The sequence below is a fragment of the Elephantulus edwardii genome, unplaced genomic scaffold (assembly GCF_000299155.1).
Source record: "Elephantulus edwardii isolate Elephantulus edwardi_28Jun2011 unplaced genomic scaffold, EleEdw1.0 scaffold00031, whole genome shotgun sequence".
NCBI classification, from domain to species: Eukaryota; Metazoa; Chordata; class Mammalia; order Macroscelidea; family Macroscelididae; genus Elephantulus; species Elephantulus edwardii.
The window spans coordinates 7,221,979-7,229,374 of NW_006399781.1; positions in this window are offsets into that span (position 1 = coordinate 7,221,979).

Sequence of the window (7,396 nt, forward strand, 5' to 3'; positions counted from 1 at the left end):
ATTTCATTGTAATATTTTGCTTTGTCATCCCGTGCTGCCTTTTTAAATCTTCTATTCAACTCTTTAGTATCTTGAATTCTTCCCTGTGCTTTGGCTTCTTTGCGCTCCAGTGCAATTTTCAGAGTCTCTTCTGACATCCATTTAACATAAATTTTAAAATACTGGTGCCTAGAGCCCCCCCCCCCCTCCAAGGACCATTCTCTCTCGAGATAAGGCCTGGGCACCTGCATTCTGGATGTTTGCGTGGCATTCTGTTGGCTTAGTGGATAGGGAGGTGTGCTGTTAATCCAAATGGACAATCTCATCTCATATTATTTACATCCTCTGAAAACAACGCTAGAGGGTCAGCTATGAGTTGGTTCTGACTCAATTGCAATGAGCTTGAATTTTAGCCAAAAGACCGACAAGAGAGATATTCTGTATATTTATAGTCTTTTCAAACTCCCAAGGAGGGATGGGGCGGGGTGGTTTGTTTGGTTTTTTGTTTTTGTTGGTTTTTTTGTTGGGTTTGGTTTTTTGTTTGTTTGTTGGTTTTTTTTTTATTATAGCCAGGAGTGAGAACTAGTTATAGTCCCTAGTTAAAAACCCAAGGAGTTTTGGTAGCCTAGTGATAAGGAGTTGTGCAGCCAACCCAAAGGCAGGTGGTTTGAATCCACCAGCTGCTCCCTGGTGAAAGGCAATCTCCTCCCATATGATTTACAACCTCTGAAAACCTGATGGAGGGTCACGTATACATCAGTTCTGACTTAACAGAAACACAACAACTACAACTTTAAAAGCCAGTTGCCTTCATACATCAATAGTATCTCATGGCAACTCCACATGTGTCAGAGAAGAAATTCAGTTCCCCAAGGTTCCCAGTGACTGGCTTTCCAGTAGATGCCAAATCGTTCTCACTAGGTGCCTCTGGGTAAATGCCCGCCTCCAACACTGAGTTAGCAGCCAACCACATGGACTGTTGGAATTACCCGAGGCCTCAGAGACCCTACGGAGATGGACTGACTGGCACAGCGGCTGTAACAGTGAGCCTAAGCCCAGGACGGGCAGGGTATCATTCTGTCAGACATGGCGTTGCTATGAGCTAGCACCTGACATCACCACACTTGCTCCTCAAGTCTGGTCAGCAGCACTGGCATCACCTGAGATACAGCATCTCAACCCACTCTCCAAAACTACTGAATGTGACTCTTCACTTTAACAAGACCCCAGGTGACCATGTGCACTTCAGTCCAGCCAGCCTGCTGTAGTCATGCTCTCCTTTGAGAGATGAGGCCTGAGACTAAAGGGCATGAGAGGTCATGATGCTAATTGGAGACTCAAATGGGACTCCAGCCCAAACCACTTTACCAGACCCTTTCTTTCCATTACATTATTTCTTTGTAGAGTTAGCTTGTTGCTATATGTTGCTCAAATGCTGTAAAATGCAGTCTTTTTCCAGCTGATCGCAGCTCTGTATGCTTTGCATCTGTTTTAAAAAGAAACAGACATCATTTTTCCCCTTTTTCCTTTTTTTTCCCCTTTAGTTTTCAGTGGTTTCTTTTTTGGTTGGTAGTATTTCAATGACATGACAGGAGTAAGAAACAACAACAACAACAACAACAACAAACCACCAAACTCAACCCCACTCCTCAGGAAAGACATCCCGGAGCAGCTGTGGAGTGAGCACATGGAAGATATTTAACCAAATGATTATCACCAGCGCCTCCAGTGACAGTGACAGAGAGCACAGCGGTTGCCTACGAGCTGGAATTGTGACAAATCAGAACTGGGCAGGGATGAGGTACCAAGCGCTCCATTTTGGCACCGACGAAGAGTACCTAAAATAGGGTGAGGCGGGCTGTTTATAGGCTTGCCAGTTTTATAGGTGTCTTTCATGTGAGAACAATCTACATTTCACTGCTAGAGCTAATAAAAGTGAAAAATTGCACAGCTCATACAAGACATGGGTTTTTCTAGACAGGCAGGCAGCCAGCCAAGCTATCTCAGGGATCTAACAAATCCCACACTCCTCTTGCCCTAGAGACTTGACAGATGCTCTTTCCTTCCACCAGGGTCCAGGCTCAGCCTTCCGTCTGTACATTACACAGCAAATCCCACCAGGAACAGAGGCACCCCAACAAACTTGCTGTCCACAGCCCTCCTTTTGGACCAGCCTCCTTGACCTATGGTTCACATTTGTTCCATTCTGATTATACTGCTTGTTTCAGGGTGATTTGGGTTCTCCACCCCAGACACATGGTCTCGGGCTACTTCAAGAAAACAGCTCTCCCCTACATGGCCTGCCTGTGACCCTCACACCCTGGCTACACTGCTGCGAGTAGAACTGTCTCCAGAAATGAGAATGGCATCAGGCCAGGAATCCACAGGGCCAAAGCCTGAGACACCCACTGCTCTCAAATCATAGAACCACCTCCTGAAATACTATGCCCTAAGATTGTAGATGAAGCTCTGAGAGAAGGATCGCAGCGTCACAGACTGACAGTAATAGTGACAGAGAACTGACTGACGTAACCCAGGCCCGCTCTATGCCCGGGTGCCATTGCTAGAGCATATTTCTCACAAGTTAACTTAGCTGCTTAGCTTCTTTGTGGACTTTGTGATTTCACAGCTGTAATTCTCCAGAGAGGCCAAATGGGGAGGGATTTTGGATGGATTTTTGGCCTGACGAAAGTGACCCATATCCAAGGCCACATTCCTTCTGCGGTCTGTATTGCTTTTCTGGCTATTGCTAGCAACAGCAAGCTCAAATAGCAGAAGACGCCTCTGTTAACAACAAGAATTACAGAAAAGAGACCCTTGCAACACAAAGAGCTTGATATACTGCAAAAAAAAACACGTGCTGAAACTCTCCCAGCCCGTTTGATGCCAGCTGTCGTGACGGGAGCTGGATGCCAGGACAGGTTTGGTACAGGTTCAGAGGAGCAGGCAGCAGCTGTTGTAATTAAAGGGTAATTAAAGTCAGGCAAAGCACAGCACAGAGGCAACCAGGAGGCTGAAATGAGGATCAGGCAGGGTCAGGATGGCCAGAAGTCACCTTAGGCCTGTAAGAGATATGCTTTAGCTGCTGACAGACAGGACAGAGCCATCTAAGTGTTAGCCAATGATGAGAAAACACATCAGACAACTCCAGTGATCCTTCCTTCGTAGAACACCTTTACATCCACCCCCTCATTCCTAAGTAATTTCTACTAAGCACTTTTTCCAGAAGGTGCAAGAATCCTGGTGTTTCTTGTGGCCAAATGGTTTGCCAAATAGGAAACTCCTGAATATGAGACATATTGAATGAATGAACAGAAGAAGATGTAAGAATAGGTCTATTTCATGGATATAACAAATAGCAAGAATTCAACTTAAGGCCAGGGTTTATTCCTTCTAAATAATCACCCTAGAGATCAGTTCCAGAAAAGATCAAATGAAGCTAGGGATGTAATCTTTATGGCCTAGTACCAAGGGAGATCCAAGGAGTGGCCTAGTGGTAAGAAGTTATGCATCAGTCTAAAGGCAGATGTTTTGAATCCACCAGCTGCTCAGAGGTAGAAAAACAAGCAATCTCCTATGTGATCTACAACCTCTGAAAACCTGCTGGAGGGTCAGCTGTAAGTTGGTTCCAACTTGATGGCATATGACAACTACCACCACCAAGGTAACAAACAAAAATCATCATAATTTGCTAGAGGATTACTTTGTATTCTATGTTGTTCCTTGTTAGATAGGGTTCTTGCAGTTGTAGGTAACAAAACTCACCTCAAACTGACTTTAGTTACAGGGCACAGGAAGAGTCTTTGAACCAAAGTTGAGGAATCTCCTGTTCTCTAAGTGTTATTCATTTTCTCTCTCTCTCTGCAGACTGACTCATTCAGTTTGCCCCCCTCTCTGTGTTAGAAAATATGGCTGCCACCATAACGAACATTTATATTCTATAGTTTTATCTGTCATGGCAGACACTTTGAAAGAATATAAATGACATTAGGAAAAAGGTAGAAAACCAAGGCTTTTGAAGGAGCTCAATGACATGACAAAATGTTTAATGTGGTCTAAGGGCCTTTGGAAAGCAGCTTGCTGGTTTAGCTGGCCTATATTGGCATCTAAGGTCATAAAAATTCAGCCTACCATCGTATAACTCTGATATTTACTACTAATGTCCCATCTCTGGGAATTAAGTTTTGTTTTGCTTCCAGCATGGATCACAGCTGCTATAAAGTCTTAAAATATACTGATGATAGGTTGGTTACCAACCTTGACTCAGCTTCACTTGAAATAAACATCTTGCTTTAAAGCATTTGGCTTCTCTGCAAGGCTAAGATTCTCCAAGGTTTATAGGGATGAGAAGAGAAAGGTAAGACAGACCTTTCATTATGTTAATGTATTTTAGCATTGTGAGCTATAAGGCAAACAGCCTGGCATCCTAAGGACCAGGCCATCATTTGGTGGGCCCTTTTGACCAAAACAATAACTTAACAAAGATGATTCTTTCATAGATGGGTAATCTAAGGTTCAGAGAAGTGACCTGACTCTCCCCAGATCATTCAAACTAATAAGTGACAGTGTGCGTGTTTGTGTTTTCTACCATACCATGCTGTCCAAAGAGCTATTGTCATCTATTGCTTGTTGAAATCTGAATTTGGTTGTGGAAGAGGGAAGTTATAAAGATAAGGTACTGTTCCAGAATTCCTTCTCACTTCTGTGACTCACAGCACTCGTTCCAAGCATCTTGAACTCTCTGTTAGTTGGCTGTATGCTAGGTGTTTTCAGTCTTAACTGCATTTGCTATGTTTCAAAGAGATAGGCTTTCATGGGGGAGTTCTGGTGGCCTAGTGGCCTACAGCTGTGATGTGATCCCAAAGGCACCTGGTTTGAATCCACCAGCTGCTCCATTGGAAAAGGAGGGGCAATCTCCTCCCATATGATTTATTGCCTCTGAAACCCCACTGGAGAGCCAGCTTTGGGTTTGTTCTGACTAAAGGAACACAACAACAACTCTGCACAAACCATCTCTTCAGTCCACCCATTAAAAAGTGGGAGGTTTAAAGCGTTGCACTCCTTCCTCCCTCCCTTCCATTCTGGTTCTGATGGGATTTTCTTGGGACGCAGCTGCCCAAGACTTGAGTCGTCTTCTCTTCCAACTTCTGTTTATTTGACTACCAAGAGAAAAGAACTAATTGCCATCAATATGTAGCTTCTCTAGAACTTGAATGTTCAGGCCCCCCTCTTTCCAGGTAACATGGTGGTGTGGGGCAAATGACTCGCTCACAGGAAACTCCACCTTAAAGAGGCATCCTCCCCTCCAAACAAACTCTCAGGCCCTTTACTAGCCTAGGTCCATAAGGTTCCTCCAGAGAACACCAAATGGGATGTTGCACTCTCATTCATTTATTCTTCAAATGCTTATTGAGCACTTACTACTTTTTTAGTTTTATTTTGGTTATGTGTCATAGAGTCAGAACCAGCTCATAACTGACCCTCCAGTGGGTTCTCAGAGGCTGTAAATCACGGAAGAGGAGGTTGCCCATCTTTCTCTCTGGAAGCAGTTGGTGGATTTGAACCACTTGCCTTTGGGTTGGCAGCAGAACTCCTTACCCACTAGGCCAACAGAATGCCATCATTTTTAAAGTAGTACTCTTGTATTGAGCACTGAGCCAGATACTATTCCAGGAGCCAAGGAATTCTACATATTACACAGCTAATTGAAAGGCCAAGGAAGAAAGATAGTCTCCTCATATAAAGATTAACTTTGGAAACCCAATGAAGGGTCACTCTGAGTGAGATTTAATTCAACAGCACTAGAGATTCCACATGTCAGAAATGTTGGTGATATGAGTAAGATGGAAAGAGACCCATCACAAGGAAATTTACATTTTAGTAAGAAATAGAAGATAAAAGTTGGTAAATTAAAAAAAAAAGTTGGTAAATAAACCAGAAAAAAAATATATATATATATAAAACATTATTACTTATATAATAGTGATATAGAGAGCTCTGGTGGCCTAAAGGCAAGAAGCTGCACTGCTATCCTGAAGGCACACGATCTGAGGCCAACAGCTGACTGGTCAGAGAAGGATAGGCAATCTCCTCCCTGGCGATTAACTACTTCAACAATAACGTGAGTAATATAATAATACAAAGTAAACAAGTAAATTTATCACAAATGTCATCTCTCTCTCTTTCATCTGACTGAATCTTTTGGTTGTGAAGCTAGCTGGACAGAGTGACTGGATTTGAACTGCCAGAGGTGTGATCTTCAGGTTAGCAGTGCATCTCCTTATATTCAATGCCACCAGAATAAGGTGACTAGAAAGAAGGTCAAAGAGGAGGTAGGAGGAGCTACTTTAGAAAAGGAAAAAGTGCCCACGAAAAGGCTGTCCGAAGAGGGGATTCTTTGACCTGAGGCCTGAAAGTTGAGATGGGTGTGGTCACATAAGAGGCAACAAAAGAGCAGTCCAGACAGAAGAAACTGAGAGTGCCAAGTCCCTGAGGTAAGGGGAGTGTGGGCCCTCTAAGGAAGAGTGGGAATAGAACCGTGAAGTGAGCAAGAGGAAGAGTGATCAGTACGGATGTGAGGAAAACAAGGGCCAGTTCAGAGAGGCCTTAGGTAGGGTCTGGCTTTTATATTACATGATGTGGGAAAATAGTAGAGGGTTTAAGAATGGCAGTGACACGAGTAGACATAAAGGTTTGAAAAATTCACTCTCACACTGTAGAGTACACTAAGCAAATCAAGAGTATACCAAAGGAAACCAGAGAGCAGAGCTTAGCAGTTGCAATGCAGGAAAAAGATAGTGGAGTCACTAAAGACTAATGAGACAGTAGAGACAGAGAGAAGAGGACACATGTAGAACATATTCTTCTGGTAGCACGGGCAAGATTTGGTTATGGCTTAAATTGAGATAAGTTCATAGCAGCATTATTCACCATCGCAAGAACATGGAAACAGCCCAGATGTCCAACCACCAATGAATGGAATGACAAGTTGTGGTACATTCACACAATGGAATACTACGCAGCATGCAAGAGCAATCATTTTGTATATTGCTACCTAACTTGGGAGGGGAGGGCATTTTGCTGGGTGAACAAACTCAGTCCCACAAGGATAAATACTGTATAACACCATTATTATAGAATGAGAATGAGGATCCAAAGTGAGGGGGGAGGATGGAAACAGAGGGTGAGAGAGGGTAGGGTGTTAATCATAGGATTTCACATATCGATGGGTGGATGGGGTGAAGGAAATGGGAAAGATCTTTTGTGAGAAACAATTTATTCAAACTTTGTAAATAAATCAGAATAAAATTTTAAAAATTGAGGAGATAAGGAAAAGAAGACTGCAGCCTTCAATATGGATTGAGGCTCAATATCAAGAAGACAAAGATTCTCACCACTGGACCAATTGGCAGCATCA